The sequence below is a fragment of the Canis lupus genome, chromosome 5 (genome assembly GCF_011100685.1).
Source record: "Canis lupus familiaris isolate Mischka breed German Shepherd chromosome 5, alternate assembly UU_Cfam_GSD_1.0, whole genome shotgun sequence".
Lineage (NCBI taxonomy): Eukaryota > Metazoa > Chordata > Mammalia > Carnivora > Canidae > Canis > Canis lupus.
Window position 1 is genome coordinate 25,484,385 of NC_049226.1, and position 17,659 is coordinate 25,502,043.

At 39.7% G+C, this 17,659-nt stretch overlaps 1 protein-coding gene and 1 pseudogene across 4 annotated transcripts in view; one reads left to right on the top strand and one right to left on the bottom strand.

The window, feature by feature from the left end:
- The window catches only part of GUCY1A2 (guanylate cyclase 1 soluble subunit alpha 2), a 428,485-nt gene that overhangs the window by 162,804 nt on the left and 248,022 nt on the right, over window positions 1–17,659 (top strand). The window lies entirely within an intron of this gene.
- LOC100687312 lies at window positions 825–2,558 on the bottom strand (annotated as a pseudogene).

Genomic DNA, 17,659 nt, shown 5'->3' on the forward strand with positions numbered 1-17,659 from the left:
CTAGTTTAAGGAGCTTATATCCCATGTTTTCCTCTAGGAGTTTTATGGTTTCAAATCTTAAGTTCAAGTCTTTATTTTGAGTTAATTTTTGTGTATTGCATAAGATGGTGGCCTAGTTTTATTCTTTTTTGCATATTGTTGTCCAGTTTTTCCAACACCATTTTTAAAAAGATTTTATTTATTTATTCATGAGAGACACAGAGAGAGAAGCAGAGACACAGACAGAGGGAGAAGCAGGCTCCATGCAGGGAGCCTGATGTGGGACTCGATCTGGGGTCTCCAGGATCACGCCCTGGGCTGAAGGTGGCGCTAAACCGCTGAGCCACTGGGGCTGCCTTCCAGCACCATTTTTAAGAGATTGTCCTTTCCACATTGTACATTCTTGGCTTTTTTTTTTTTTTTTTTATCGTAAATTAATTGACCATGTATGTGCGGTTGTATTTCTGGGCTCTTTATTTTCTGTCCCATTGATTTACATGTCTGTTTTTATGCCAATACTGCTAATACGCACTGTTTTAATTACTATAGCTTTTTTTTAGACATTTGAACAGCTCACTTTGAAGGTCATTTTAAAGACAAAGTTAAACACAATCTGAGAAAAATTGCACAGAATACACTAAGTTAGTATGGCGATTAAATGAAAACAGAGGAAATAGATTTTCTTCTGCAGTTCTGGAAATAATTTCTTTTGTCCTGAAGGTTCTTACACTTCCAAAAAGGGGAAAAATCATGGCAGTTAAAGCTCCCTCTTAATCATATAAATCATATAAATCTCCTTCCTACAGTAGGAACCAAATTTTTCTGTTCTTACCGATAAGTCAGTTTCAATCTTCAAACTGTGCCTTGTTTTTTGAAAGATAGGATGCTAGAAATTCAATGGGACTTGGTGGTGTTTCTTTTGCAAGTACAGCAAGTCCCTCTAATAAAAATAGGCATAACTGTCTGATTCAGGTAGACACAAGTTGGCAGATTGGAGATCCACTCTCTGTGTTTTGATGGCCTTTGTCATTGCCTTTTTTGTTTTGTTTTGTTATTGTTTTAATTGAGTTGGATTTATTCCAGAGAAGCCAGCTTGTAGGAGGCGGGGCATGGGATCTGGCTTTCATTTGTTTGTTTGTTTGTTTTTTATAAATTTATTTTTATTGGTGTTCAATTTGCCAACATATAGAATGACACCCAGTGCTCATCCCGTCAAGTGCCCCCCTCAGTGCCCGTCACCCATTCACCCTCACCCCCCGCCCACCTCCCCTTCCACCACCCCTAGTTTGTTTCCCAGAGTTAGGATTCTTTCATGTTTTGTCTCCGTTTCTGATATTTCCCACTTATTTTTTCTCCTTTCTCCTTTATTCCCTTTCACTATTTTTTATATTCCCCAAATGAATGAGAACATATAATGTTTGTCCTTCTCTGATTGACTTATTTCACTCAGCATAATACCCTCCAGGTCCATCCACGTTGAAGCAAAAGTTGGGTATTTGTCATTTCTAATGGCTGAGGAATATTCCATTGTATACATAAACCACATCTTCTTTATCCATTCATCTTTCGATGGACACCGAGGCTCCTTCCACAGTTTGGCCATTGTGGACATTGCTGCTATAAACATCAGGGTGCAGGTGTCCCAGCGTTTCATTGCATCTGTATCTTTGGGGTAAATCCCCAGCAGTACAATTGCTGGGTCCTAGGGCAGGTCTGTTTTTAACTCTTTGAGGAACCTCCACACAGTTTTCCAGAGTGGCTGCACCAGTTCACATTCCCACCAACAGTGCAAGAGGGTTCCCCTTTCTCCACATCCTCTCCAACATTTGTGGTTTCCTGCCTTGTTAATTTGCCCCATTCTCACTGGCGTGAGGTGGTATCTCATTGTGGTTTTGATTTGTATTTCCCTGATGGCAAGTGATGCAGAGCATTTTCTCATATGCATGTTGGCCATGTCTATGTCTTCCTCTGTGGGATTTCTCTTCATGTCTTTTGCCCATTTCATGATTGGATTGTTTGTTTCTTTGCTGTTGAGTTTAATAAGTTCTTTATAGATCTTGGAAACTAGCCCTTTATCTGATACGTCATTTGCAAATATCTTCTCCCATTCTGTAGGTTGTCTTTTAGTTTTGTTGACTGTATCCTTTGCTGTGCAAAAGCTTCTTATCTTGATGAAGCCCCAATAGTTCATTTTTGCTTTTGTTTCTTTTGCCTTCGTGGATGTATCTTGCAAGAAGTTACTGTGGCCAAGTTCAAAAAGGGTGTTGCCTGTGTTCTCCTCTAGGATTTTGAGGGAATCTTGTCTCACATTTAGATCTTTCATCCATTTTGAGTTTATCTTTGTGTATGGTGCAAGAGAGTGGTCTAGTTTCATTCTTCTGCATGTGGATGTCCAATTTTCCCAGCACCATTTATTGAAGAGAGACTGTCTTTTTTCCAGTGGATAGTCTTTCCTCCTTTGTCGAATATTAGTTCACCATCTCATTGCCTCTTATCCTCTCAACATTGTCCCAAGACTGTAATCAGAGAGGGTTTTCTATAGCCTGTATCTGTCCCTCCATCATCTGCTCTGGCTCCATGGCAGACCCTGCAAACAAATCCCTAGAAACCAGTCTTGGAAAACAAGAACTGTGAGGAACCCAGAAGATTTTAACATGAAGATGCCAGAATGGAGTCCAGCCCAGTTCCCAACCTTGCCCTTCACCACTACCTGGGCACAAGAGCACCTGGAGCAGTAGAAGAGCATAGTGGGATGGTCCAAGACCAGGTGCCTACATCGGCCCTGGAAGCTCCATAGTAGATCCCAGAACCTAGAGTAAGTGGGAATTTGGGTGGGGGGGGAGCTGATTACCTGCACCCAAGTGGCTTGTTTATAAAAGCCCTGTCCCACAGTGCCACCAACTCTTAATTACTACAGCTTTGTAGTATAGAGTTGAAAACCAGAGAGTGTGATGCCTCCAGCTTTGTTCTTTTTCAAGATTTCTTTGGCTGCTTGGGTCTTTTTTGGTTCCATACAATATTTAGGATTGTTTGTCCTGTTTCTGTGAAAAATACCATTGGAATTTTGACAGGGGTTGCATTGAGTTTGTAGATTGTTGTAACTATTAATTCTTCCAATTCATTAGCACAGAATATCTTTCCATTTGAGTCCTCTTTAATTTCTTTCTTTAATGTCTGGTAGTTTGTAATATGCCAGGCTTTCACCTTCTTGTTTAAATTTATTCCTAGGTATTCTTTTTGATTGCAATTTTAAATGGAATTGTTTTCTTGATTTCTCTTTCTGAGAATTCGTTACTAGTGTAAAGAAAAACATAGATTTATGTGCATTGATTATGTATCCTGCAACTTAATTGAATTTATTAGTTCTGACAGTTTTTGGATGGAATCTTTAGGGTTTTCTATTGTATAATATCATGTCATCTGCAAATAGTGAGAGTTTTACTTCTTTAGTATTTGAAATTCAGTTCTACCACCTAATCCCTAGGATTTTAGCATGTATCTCCTAAGGACAAGATTCATCTACACAGCCATAATACCATTATCAAACACCCAAAAATTGACTCTGAGAGTGTATTACCTACAGTATAATTCATATACAAATTTCCCCAATAGCCTCCAAAATTTTAAGTTTAATTCTCCTCCTAGGATCTAGTTGAGCATATGGTATATTTGGTTTTCATGTTTTTTAGCCAGCTTTATTCAAAATAGACTCCCACTACTGTTTTTATGACTTTAACATATTTTCAAAAGTTCTGTGATCTGAGTTTTTCTGGTGTTTTCTCTTGAATGTGATAAGCTAATAGGTACTTTTTGTTTGTTTTTTAATTATCACAAAGTTTTATTTCCTTAGAGCCAATTGATGGCATTATCTGAATGTATTAAAACCACAGAAGACATTTTTTGTTTATTTAAAATTTATTTTTATTTGAATTCCAGTATTATTAACAGACAGATAATATTAGGTTCAGGTGTACAATACAGTGATACAACACTTACATACATCACCCACCCATACATCACTTCCTAATCCCTGTCATATATTTCACCTATCCCTCAACACCTCCCCTCTGGTAACCATCAGTGTGTTCTCTATAGTTAAGAGTCTGTTTCTTGGCTTGTCTGTCTGTCTGTCTGTCTCTCTTTTCGGGTTAAAGGTATTGGATAGGCAATATTGTGTACCTCCTATTGTATCACACTAAGAGGCACATAATATCAGTTTATCCCATTCTTTGTAATGCTAACTTAGATCACTTGGTTAAGGTTTTGGATACTATATCTCTCCATTGAAAAGGTAACTTTTATTTGGTAATTAACAAGTTCTTTGTATGGCGACACTCTGAACCATATGAACATATCCCGTTCTCCAACAAACTTTCACTCAGTGGATTTAATATTCATTAATGATGCTCACCTGAATCCGTTATTATGTTGGCTGTGGTATAATGGCAGTTTTCTAATTCTGCCTCTTAGTCTTTTAAGCATAACTATGACCTCAGTAAAAAGTATTTCTGACTGCCCTGAATATGCTGAGCTGCTTCTTTTTTCTGTCTAGTGAATTATAATGAGATCCTCTTTTTTTTTAAAGATTTTATTTATTTATTCATGAGAGACAGAGAGAGAGAGAGAGAGAGAGAGGCAGAGACAAAGGCAGAGGAAGAAGCAGACTCCATGCAGGGAGCCTGACGTGGGACTCGATCCTGGGTCTCCAGGATCACGCCCTGGGCTGAAGGCAGGTGCTAAACCGCTGAGCCACCCAGGCTGCCCTAATGAGATCCTCTTGATAGAAAAGATATACATGTTAGATGTCTGATGGACACCAAGAACACAGATAAAAATGTACCTATATTAACTTGCACTCGAACTTCCATTATGAGAGAGGAATTCAAGCACATGTACATTATCTTTAAGGAAAACAAAGACAACCCACATAACATGTTTTTCTTTGGTGCTAAGACTTGGATTTGTCTTCCTGCAAGTAAAAAGTAAAGAAATACCCAGTTCCAAATAGTAAAGCCATTCCACAAGATAAGGGGGAGGGGGGTAATGCACTAAGGACTCAGAAATTTACTCATTTCAGGAAAATGGAAAGAGTATTTGAGAAAACATCTGCCCCTAGTTTTGTTTTGTTTTGTTTTGTTTTACTTGTTTGTTATGTTGGTTTTGTTTGGCTCTCTTAAATAAGAAGAGAACATTGCATCCATGAAACATGAGCAAGCTGCTTTCTCATTTACTTGGTCTGGTGTGGACCCTGGACACTTCATGTCTCTCCAGGTGATGTTAACATGTGGCCAGGATTGAGAACTTGTAGGGGAATAAGAAATAACTCCAGTTTTAAAGATGGGTAGAAGTTGGACACGTAGAAATTGAGGGAGGTCTGTCCAAATGAAGGTAGGAGCATGAACAATGGTGAAACACCTGATGGCAAATATTGGCTCTTCTTCTTCCTATCTGAACCCTTTTTCTTTGGCATGTTTACCTGGAAGGTAACCTGAAAGATGATGAAATAAGGTTCACTCATTTGAAAGGCTCAGGCAGAAGGATTGCTGTGATTGTGTTATCTAGAGAAGATAAAGGTACTGTTCTTGATAATGTCCTGCAGCTTATCCTTTGTAGCACAGCAGAGCCTGTCATCTCAGTCCTGGTAGGCCCATTCACAGAAGGATGTTACACTCTTTCCTGGGTTTGCCAGGATATTAAGCAAAACTCAGTTTATTAAAAATGTGTTCTGACACGGCAATGATATTGTAAAAGAGCAAAAAAGTCCAAGCTTGGTTTTCATTTTTCTGCTTTAGCCAGAGGTTTGAAAACTGGATTTCAAGCTTGTAAATACTGGTTATGAGACACAAGAAACAGAATGTAAATATTTTGAAGGGATATTAATCAAAAGCAGTGAGTCACATATAGTGGATGAAAAGCCTAAAACCAACTGTATCAGGGCTTCAGATCAGAGTAAGTTTCAATTTTGGTATCAACTGAAAATGGCCAAATGGAAGATGAATATGAATAAATATTGATAATACAAACTATTGAGTTTCTCTGATGATAAATGTTTCTTGGGCTTTGCACATATTCGTAATGTAAAAATACATATATTATGTAAAAAGTTAGAAAGAAACCCTTTGGAAATATTTCCTGTTCCTCTAATATATTTTTGGAAAAGCACAAGTTTTAGAGAATCAGATAAGCAAAATAGCAGACAGTACAGGGTCCTGAGGCTAAGAATATTTATGCCCACATATTTCAGAATACAGAGGAAAAGTAATGCCAGCCAAACTTGAAATATAAGCACTATTTTTTCTTTGCATTTTAAAACATTACCTAGAATAATACCTATGCTTATAAGTTACCTTGAATGCCTACCAACAGGATTACAAGATGGTGACTCAGTGCTACACCCCATTCCTTAGAGAGTTCTCAGTGCCCCCAGATGAGTCTGATCATTCTGGGACTCAACAACTCATGTAAAAATGAGTAGTTAGATCTCACCATTTCCAAAATACCATGACACTCAAAAATAGAAATAAGAAAAAGAAAATAAAAAAGTCAGAGTCAGTAAAGTGGTAAGACTGTCTGTGGTGTCAGGACCTGAATTCTAGTTGTGTCTCTGTCAACAACTAGCTATGACTAGTTGGCCAAAATAAATCGTCTTACCTCTTGATGTCACTTGCAATGTGAGCATGAGGCTGGTATTTTAGTAATTCATAAATGTTTAGAGAAATAGTCATTTTCCCCCCGAAACAAAATCTTTTTCTTTAAGATTTTATTTATTTATTCATGAGAAACACAAAGAGGAGAGAGACAGAGGCAGAGACACAGGCAGAGGGAGAAGCAGGCTCCATGCAGGGAGCCCGACGTGGGACTCGATCCTGGGACTCCAGGATCACACCCTGGGCTGAAGGCAGCACTAAACCGCTGAGCCACCCGGACTGCCCCCTGAAATAAAATCTTATTTGGAATCATAATATATAAAACGGTTGAGAGTAAAGATGTTAGGAGAAGAAGTCATTTCTCCTAGCCTCCCCCATACTTCTGAGACCTACTTGGAGGGGCAACCACAGACACTGGAGGGTGTTGACACTGAGTGTGGTCTAGAAGCAGCAGCAGCAGCAGCTGATTGGAGATGTAGCACCTCAAAGCTAGTTAGGAAGGGGGAATCTGAAGTCCCTGCTGGGCTTACTGAATCAGAGACTCTGTATTCTAATGGGTATACCAGTAATATGTTTCACAGTAAAGTTTGAGAAGCCCATCTCTAGAGATTCCTGAAAGTATATTTGAAAACTAACTACTGGACTAGTTAACCCACAGGGATTAATGGTACTTTTTTTGCCCCTTGATATACCACATTGACCAGTCCTCAGCTGGAAGCCCACTGGGCAAGAACAACAAGTAGTGGTGGAAGCAATGCCATTTGTAGAGTCTTGGAATCAAGAATGAATAGTTGTATTTTATTTCACAGACAGTCCAGTGCTCTGTCTATTCTACAACATTGTTTCAAGGAGGAACTATGTAATGGTCTTTATGTATGTTAGTCTATGAGTCAAGGGTCCAGCAGAAACTTAATGATATACTCAACTAAGATAATTGGCAAGTCTTTCTAATAGAAGGGGTATTTACAGAGTTGTGCACAGGGTTAAGAGAACCAATAAGGGATTATGAAGTATGCAGGGACTAGTCATGGTGGGGACCATTGGCACTCCTAATCTTGATGGAGCAAGGAAAGGAAAAGTACCTTTCAAGAAGAGCCCATTACAGGAGCTCTTGCCTTAGGTGGAAGGATACAACCACTGCCAAACAACACACCAGCATGGGTCAAACCAAAAGAATAAATAAACTACACTTTTTCTCCTCTCTTGCTCACCTCCTGGTGGCTACCATGGGTCAAACCCAACTGGAAACCAGAGTGCAACTGGAGAGCCAATTGATGAAGTCCATATAAATCATCCTTTTGGGGCACAGTGCAAGGTACAGAAGGTTAGTGAGTGATTCTGGAGAACACAGAATAGCCAACACAGTAGCCAAGATGGTTGGATTTATAAATAGGATAATAGGAAATAAAGTTTTAAAGGAAAGATTTATTTTATTTGTTTGCATATATATTTATACACAGATATGTATATGAATGTATGTTATATATTGTGTAACACATGTAACATGAATGTATATCAAAGAACAAGAAGAATTTTCTAGGAAAAAGTGAGATGTAGCAGAATGTGTGCTTTGAAGAAGTATTTTTATCCTTCTGTGAAAATTTTAAAAACCAGAATAATGTTGATCTGTATTTATTTAATGTATGCTCTTTGATAGATACAATTAAAGACACTCATGTTCAAAACATGGACCCCATCCATGTTAAAAGCAAAACAAAAAAATACATCTAGAATATACATATGGTATATATTTAGTTGCATTTATTCAGCCAATATTTTTTAAGCACCTACTGAATACCAAACAGTATCTTTGTGACTAAAGTTTACAAGATGGGTCAAAAATGATATTGTCCCTATCCACATAGAATTTAAAATCTCATTGGGAAGGTTATTTATGGTTATGGTTCAAGTGAGATGAAAAGAGAAATATTATTTGGGACTTTATAACAGATACACCTGACTTAGAATGTAGATCCAGAGGAGGAAATCTTGAGGCACTTAAGATCTGAAATAGAAATAGGAATACAGCCGGGTAATAAAAGGTAGTAATGGTGAAGGGAAGTTGAGGGAAGCAGAGGAGGTGAGAATGTGTGTGGGTGCTGATGGGAAGGCAGTTGGGGTGCTCCAGCCGGAGCAGATCATAAGTTCAGAAAGCATAGAGAAAAAGAGATTATGCAATATTTAATAAACTGAAGAGAATCTCTTATATGTGGTGCAGAGAGCAAGGCAGCATGGTACTATAAAGCCATGTGAGTTATTGAAATATTTCAATTATTGAATCGGTTGATTAAATGGGAAAATTATGAATATAAGATCTTGGACTTACTATTACCACTTCAGCTAAAACTTGAATTAATTGTCCCCTGAAGTTTTTCTGAACAATAAGGCCAGAAGGCACTTTTTGTAAAACTTCCCCCAAGTTTAAGATTTTCCTTTAATGTAGGAAAAATAGTTGAATTGTTCCAAATTTTCTGTCATATTTTGCTGTACATCAAGCTAATATATCTTTCTAAAGGAAATTTATGACAGTGTTCTTTATTAACAACCTTCTGAAGATAGAACCATTTTTTAAAATTTTTTATTTATTTATGAGAGAGAGAGAGAGAGAGGAAGAGGGAGAAGCAGGCTCCATGCAGGGAACCCGACATGGGACTCGACTGTGGGTCTCCAGGATCACGCCCTGGGCTGAAGGCGGCACTAAACTGCTGAGCCACCCAGGCTGCCCAGAACAGTGTTTAATTGGTTATTGCCAAAGTAGGATGAAAAATGTATCATAGGATCAGGTTAACAGCAAGTACATTTAATACGTCTGTGTGTGTGTGTTTTATGCTTATTGTTGAAAATTCTTTTCTTTTTCAACTAAGCATAGACTATATTATTTTATTTTGTGAGAACGTGGGACCTTTTTTTGTAATTTATTTTTTATTGGTGTTCAATTTACCAACATACAGAATAAACCCCAGTGCCCGTCACCCATCCACTCCCACCCACCGCCCTCCTCCCCTTCTACCACCGTAGTTCATTTCCCAGAGTTAGCAGTCTTTACGTTCTGTCTCCCTTTCTGATATTTCCCCACATTTCTTCTCCCTTCCCTTATATTCCCTTCCACTATTATTTATATTCCTAACATGAATGAGAACATATAATGCTTGTCCTTCTCCGACTGACTTACTTCACTCAGCATAATACCCTCCAGTTCCATCCACGTTGAAGCAAATGGTGGGTATTTCTCATTTATAATGGCTGAGTAATATTCCATTGTATACATAAACCACATCTTCTTTATCCATTCATCTTTCGATGGACACCGAGGCTCCTTCCACAGTTTGGCTATTGTGTCCATTGCTGCTATAAACATCAGGGTGCAGGTGTCCCGGCGTTTCATTTCATCTGTATCTGTATTTACTGCTGGTAAATCCCCAGCAGTACAATTCCTGGGTCCTAGGGCAGGTCTATTTTTAACTCTTTGAGGAACCTCCACACAGTTTTCCAGAGTGGCTGCACCAGTTCACATTCCCACCAACAGTGTCAAGAGGGTTCCCTTTTCTCCGCATCCTCTCCAACATTTGTTGTTTCCTGCCTTGTTAATTTTCCCCATTCTCACTGGTGTGAGGTGGTATCTCATTGTGGTTTTGATTTGTATTTCCCTGATGGCAAGTGACGCAGAGCATTTTCTCATGTGCGTGTTGGCCATGTGTATGTCTTCCTCTGTGGGATTTCTGTTCATGTCTTTTGCCCATTTCATGATTGGATTGTTTGTTTCTTTGCTGTTGAGTTTAATAAGTTCTTTATAGATCTTGGAAACTAGCCCTTTATCTGATACGTCATTTGCAAATATCTTCTCCCATTCTGTAGGTTGTCTTTTAGTTTTGTTGACTGTATCCTTTGCTGTGCAAAAGCTTCTTATCTTGATGAAGTCCCAAGTACTTCCAGTACTATGTTGAATAGCAGTGGTGAGAGTGGACACCCCTGTCTTGTTCCTGATCTTAGGGGAAAGGCTCCCAGTGCTTCCCCATTGAGAATGATATTTGCTGTGGGCTTTTTGTAGATGGCTTTTAAGATGTTGAGGAATGTTCCCTCTATCCCTACACTCTGAAGAGTTTTGATCAGAAATGGATGCTGTATTTTGTCAAATGCTTTCTCTGCATCTAATGAGAGGATCATATGGTTCCTGGTTTTTCTCTTGCTGATATGATGAATCACATTGATTGTTTTACGGGTGTTGAACCAGCCTTGTGTCCCGGGGATAAATCCTACTTGGTCATGGTGAATAATTTTCTTAATGTACTGTTGGATCCTATTGGCCAGTATCTTGTTGAGAATTTTTGCATCCATGTTCATCAGGGATATTGGTCTATAATTCTCCTTTTTGGTGGGGTCTTTGTCTGGTTTTGGAATTAAGGTGATGCTGGCCTCATAGAACGAATTTGGAAGTACTCCATCTCTTTCTATCTTTCCAAACAGCTTTAGGAGAATAGGTATGGTTTCTTCTTTAAACGTTTGATAGAGTTCCCCTGGGAAGCCATCTGGCCCTGGACTCTTGTGTCTTGGGAGGGTTTTGATGACTGCTTCAATTTCCTCCCTGGTTATTGGCCTGTTCAGGTTTTCTATTTCTTCATGTTCCAGTTTTGGTAGTTTGTGGCTTTCCAGGAATGTGTCCATTTCTTCTAGATTGCCTAATTATTGGCGTGTAGCTGTTCATAATATGTTTTTAAAATCGTTTGTATTTCCTTGGTGTTGGTAGTGATCTCTCCTTTCTCATTCATGATTGTATTAATTTGAGTTTTCTCTCTCTTCTTTTTAATAAGGCTGGCTAATGGTTTATCTATGTTATTAATTCTTTCAAAGAACCAACTCCTGGTTTTGTTGATCTGTTCCACAGTTCTTCTGGTCTCGATTTCGTTGAGTTCTGCTTGAATCTTTATTAACTCTCTTCTTCTGATGGGTGTAGGATCTATCTGCTGTTTTTTTTCTAGCTCCTTTATGTGTAAGGTTAGCTTTTGTATTCGAGTTCTTTCCAGTTTTTGGATGGATGCTTGTATTGATGTATTTCCCCCTTAGGACTGCTTTTGCTGCATCCTAAAGATTTTGAACGGTTGTATCTTCATTCTCATTAGTTTCCATGAATCTTTTTAATTCTTCCTTAATTTCCTGGTTGACCCTTTCATCTTTTAGCAGGATGGTCCTTAACCTCCATGTGTTTGAGGTCCTTCCAAACTTCTTGTTGTGGTTTAGTTCTAATTTCAAGGCATTATGGTCTGAGAATATGCAGGGGAGGATCCCAATTTTTGGTATCAGTTCAGACCCGATTTGTGACCCAGTATGTGATCTATTCTGGAGAAAGTTCCATGTGCACTTGAGAAGAATGTGTATTCAGTTGCATTTGGATGTAATGTCCTGTAGATATCTGTGAAATCCATCTGGTCCAGTGTATCATTTAAAGCTCTCGTTTCTTTGGAGATGTTTGCTTAGAAGACCTATCGAGGGTAGAAAGAGCTAGATTGAAGTCACCAAGTATAAGTGTATTATTATATAAGTATTTCTTCACTTTGGTTATTAATTGATTGATATATTTGGCAGCTCCCACATTCGGGGCATATATATTGATGATTGTTAAGTCCTCTTGTTGGATAGATCCTTTAAGTATGAGATAGTGTCCCTCTTCATCTCTCACTATAGTCTTCAGGGTAAATTTTAGTTTATCTGATATAAGGATGGCTGCCCCTGCTTTCTTTTGAGGACCATTTGAATGGTAAATGGTTCTCCAATCTTTTATTTTCAGGCTGTCGGTGTCCTTCTGTCTAAAATGAGTCTCTTGGAGACAGCAAATAGATGGGTCCTGCTTTTTTATCCAGTCTGAAACCCTGCGCCTTTTGATGGGGTCATTAAGCCCGTTCACGTTCAGAGTTACTATTGAGAGGTATGAGTTTAGTGTCATCATGATATCTATTCAGTCCTTGTTTTTGTGGATTGTTCCACTGAACTTCTTCTTAAAGGGGAATTTTACGAGTCCCCCTTAAAATTGACTTCCCCTGGAACTTGTCCGTCTAGCTGGTCTTCTGGGGGAGGGGCCTGTTGTGCAGATTTTCAGGTGTGAGCACTTGGGGGAGCTGCTGTGCCCCTGCCTGGTGCAGGGCTCAGTGGGGGTTGTTTACCCCGTGAGGCCCCAGGAGGACCAGCCCCAGTGGCGGGGCCAGCCCTGGAGCCCTGGATTCAGCCCCCGCAGGAACTCCGGAGCTCTTGGTCTGCAGGGCCTGGAGGCTCCGGGGTGGGGCCGCTGATCTGCTCAGCTCGGGGCAGGAGCGTCCTTGCTGTCCTGGGCCCTCCCGGCCTCTGCCTGTCCCGGGGGAGGCCGGATCCTGGGCTGTGTCCCGGCGCCCTGTGCTCCGGGGTCTGCGCTGGTGGATTCGCGCTCCCGGGCCGCGCAGCCCCCTCCGCGGAGCCGCCCCCGAGCCCCCCCGAGCTGCTCCGGGTCCCCCGTGCGCGCTGCAGCCCTTAGGGAGCTCGGCGCAGTCTCCCGGGGCGCAGGTGTCTGTTAGTGTCCCCGGGAGCCCGAGGGCATCCCCGCCCTCCTGGGTCCTGCTCCAACTCCCTGCGAGCCCCTTTCTGCCCGGGAAGGTCGGTGCAGCTCCTGCTTCTCCGGGACGGGGCTCTCCTGTCCTGGGGACACTCGCCCCGGCCTCCGCCCGGCTCCTCTCGGGGCCCCTCCCCCTTGGAGGCCTTTGTTTCTTTATTTCTTTTTCCCCGTCTTCCTACCTGATAGAAGCGCGAACTCTTCTCACTGTAGCCTTCCAGCTGGTCTCTCTTTAAATCTCAGGCCGAATTCGTAGATTTTCAGGATGATTTGAAGGTTATCTAGGTAATTTGGTGGAGACAAGTGATTTGGAGACCCTACTCTTCCGCCATCTTGCCCCTCCCCCCGAAAATTCTTAATTCTTGGGCAGCCCGGGTGGCTCAGCGGTTTAGCACCACCTTCAGCCCAGGGCGTGATCCTGGAGACCCGGGATCGAGTCCCACGTTGGGCTCCCTGCATGGAGCCTGCTTCTCCCTCTGCCTGTGTCTCTGCCTCTCTCTCTCATGAATAAATAAATAAAATCTTTTTTAAAAATCTTAATTCTCTTTATTAGTTAATAGCACTCACCTTCAGATTCCTTCATCAGGTACCTCAGGCCCTTGATGCGTCTATAACAATGCAGTCACTTTGCCTTCTGAAGAAGATAACCTTATGGCCAATGTGTATTTCTCTGAATGCTAGCCAACTGAAAAGGACATAGAGTCTCCCTTGTGCTAGAACCATCTATGCAGACACTATATTTCATAAAAATATTTATTATAAAAATCCATCATAAGAGCAGTCAGAAGTGTTGCAGATCCTGCCAGTCATCTTTTTCCTCTTACTTTTCCAGTTGTTTTCTTTCACCACTAGAGTAGTTCTGATGGATTCTAACACAGGAAAATAAATAATGCAATCAATAACACTTTATTTCTTCCAATACCAAGGCTGTCATTGTTGGTGTAGATGAGAGGTAATATATTATTCTCAGACACATGAATCTATGCGTGGATAGGCATGACTGAACAAATTATTTCTTCCTCCTCCTCTTCATCTGCTTTCTCCTCCTTTCTCCTCATCTTCTTCCTTCTCTTCTTCCTCTTCCTCCTTTTCTTCCTTCTTCTTCTTCACTATTCTGTGATTTTAAATTTATTTGCAAAGTTATGAAACACCAGCAAAATCTAGTTTTACAACATTTCTGTCACCCCAGAAAAGTCCTCCATGCCCACCAAAATCAATTCCCAATGCCACCAGCACCTGGAAACCATGAATCTACTTTGTAGCACTATAGATTTTTCTATTCTGGATATTTCATATAAAGGGATTTGCACAATATGTGGCCTTTTGTGCCTGGTTTCTCTAGTCAGCTTAATGTTTTTGAGGTTCATCCATGTTGTAATGGATATCACTGCTTTGTTCCTTTTTATGACTGAATAATATTCCATTATATGGATAGACCTCATTTTGTTTATCCATTCTCTAGTTTATGGAAATTTGTGTGGTTTCCACTTTTTGACCATGATTAATAATTCTACTGTGACCATTTGTGTATGGGTTTTTGTGTAGACATGTTTTCAGTTCTCTTGGATCTTTGCCTAGGAGTAGAGTAGCTGGGTCATAAGTAACTCCTCTTAACCATTTGGAAAACTGCCCAGTGTGGCTGCACCATTTCACATTCCCACTAGCAATGTATGATGGTCTCAATTTCTCCACAGAAGGAATTATTTCTCAACCAGGTTATGCTGTCATATTTTTCAAAACCCTTATGGATTCAGTGGCTCATTTTAAATTATTTTAACGCAGATGCTTTTCCCATAATGTAGAGGACAGGAAAAGTTGTATATAATTTGTTCTGATCTTGCCAAATGTGGAATTTCTCTAATACATAGTTTATAATAGATTAGACCATTTACTCATGGTGTCTGTTTGCTTATAAAGATGGAATCTTATTGGCCATTAGTTGCTAGCTAAATATAAATATGAACATATAATTATAAATGTATACACATAATCTATATAGTTTGCAAATATTGTTCCCTCTCCTATTATTCCTGAAATTTTGCTTATTTCAGAGATGTTTTCCATTTCATTCATTCATGCAATTATTTATTTTACAAATATTGAAACTCTATGTAAAGTCCTATACTAGGCTCTATTTTTAAAGGTTACTCTTAAATAGATCTTGTTTTCAACAAGCTTAGAGTTTAGTAGAGGGATAAGATGTGAAGAGTCATTGTCGGAGAGAATGTGCTAAGTCCCAAAAGAGAAGCTTGAGCAAAACCATACTGCTTCTGAGGTAAGAGAGGTTATCTCTACCTGAAAAGATAGAGTTGGAAGTCAGGAACAATTTCCAAAAGGAAGTGACATTTGGGAAGCATCTCTCATAAATAGGATAGAGCCATGGTAGGATTGGAAAAAAATCACATTTCTGTCTGTGAGTAAAGTATAAGCATAGCATATGTACTTAGAACAGAGTGGTTTGGTTTTGTCAGGAGGATAGTAGAGGTAAGGATGCAAAGTGTGGACTGAGACTAGATCCCGAGAAGGCTTGGAATGGGGTCTACAGGCAAATGACCAAAACCTTAAGTGCTCAACAGAAATAACAGAGAATACTCTGGAGATTATTTATTTATATACTGTTTATTTTACAAGAAAGAATTGCAAAGTAGCAGTGACTATAAGTTTACATGCCCTGGTTTTTCACTGTACTTTTCTCATTCATAATAATATACCTTTTTAAAAAAATTTTTATTTATCTATGATAGTCACAGAGAGAGAGAGAGAGAGAGAGAGAGAGAGAGAGAGAGAGGCAGAGGGAGAAGCAGGCTCCATGCACCGGGAGCCCGACGTGGGACTCAATCCCGGGTCTCCAGGATCGCACCCTGGGCCAAAGGCAGGCGCTAAACCGCTGCGCCACCCAGGGATCCCCAATAATATACCTTTTTTTATTACCTCTAATGTTTTCCATTACATCATTGTTTCTTAAGCTTATTCAGTAAAAACAAAACAAAACATCTTGTATGCTTGTAAAGAAGTAGCATATGACAATTTCTATAAATATTTCGTGTCCTATTTCATAGACAATATTTTTTTTTAGATTTACCTCCTTTTTGTTAACCATCTGTTTTTCCATCATAGACTAGCCTTCTGGGTTTGTTTTCCTTTTCTTTCAATAATACATTTTTGTGTGTTAGTTTATTGTTCATAAGCGCTGTTGACATATTTATCTCATTGGCATTTTTAAAATGTAGCTTTTTTTTAGTGCATCATTTTAGGATGACAGTATCTCTGAGTCCATTTGAAATATTGTCTCCGGTTCATATTGTGGCTGTCTCTCTGTCATTTGCAGGTAATCTTTTCTGCTACTCTTACGATCTTGGTCAAAACTGGGTATCCTGCAGGTTCATTACAATGTCTAATCCTGGATTTCCTCATATTTCTATTTCCTGGTGGATATTGTGGTTGGTGGTGTGGGTTGATATTTTCCATTTGTTCGGGAAGATTCACAGTCATTATTGTTACCAATATTACCTTTCATCCTTTTTCTCTATTCTCTCTTCCATGTACTCTGGTTAGAATTAGGTTAGATTTTTCACATTTTTTCTTACCTATCACTCAATCTGTCTTCCATATTTCCTACCTTTGTGTCTCTCCATGTGGCATGTCACAGGATTTTCAGATCTGTATTATGATTCTAGTTCACTGATTTTTTGGGGGTAGCATCTCATACTCTCTTTAGCCCATCTGCCTTTTGGTTTTGTTAAACTTCAACCATTATATTTTTCAATGATAAACCTATCTTCTTCTGTTATTAAACCTTCCTAGTTGGTTTTGGTCATCTCTCCCTGCCTGTTTGTGATGCTACCCTTTATTTCTTTAAACATTCCATACCTGTTTTGTCATGCTAACTCTGAGACATCAGTGTCTGAAGTCTTAAATCTATTTTTTGTTTCTTCCAAGTCTCATTTCTGGTGGTTCGTTTCCCTGAATGCTTTGTGATTGTTGAATTTTATCTTCTGTTTGATATTATTTTATCCTGAAGAAGAACTTGGAGCCTGAATGCAGTATGTGTTCCATATGAGAGAAGGTTTCTGTGTTTCCAAAGGGACCATGGGGGCTGTGCAGACCTGGGACCACTTGAACCCCTTTAAGGGTCTCTGGTACAATCTAAGCATCTCAGGCTCAGCTCCCCATCCCTACCTCTAATGCAAAACTAAGTCTACAGATCTTGGTGCCTGCGTTGGCGTTTACCCTCAAGCTACTCTTTCTTTAAGTTTGCACATATAGCTCATGGTTAAGATTTCAGCTCCAGATGATAGCTTTACTTTTGCTGAGGCCACTTGGAGCTTTATTTCACCTATTTAAAGCTCAGAAATGCTATAAAAATTATGTTTTGTACAGGATCTACTTTCTTTTTCTTTTCAAGATACTCTTGTTAGAGCCTCTAAATTGGCCTGTTGATGGAAGCCGAGTGATAGAT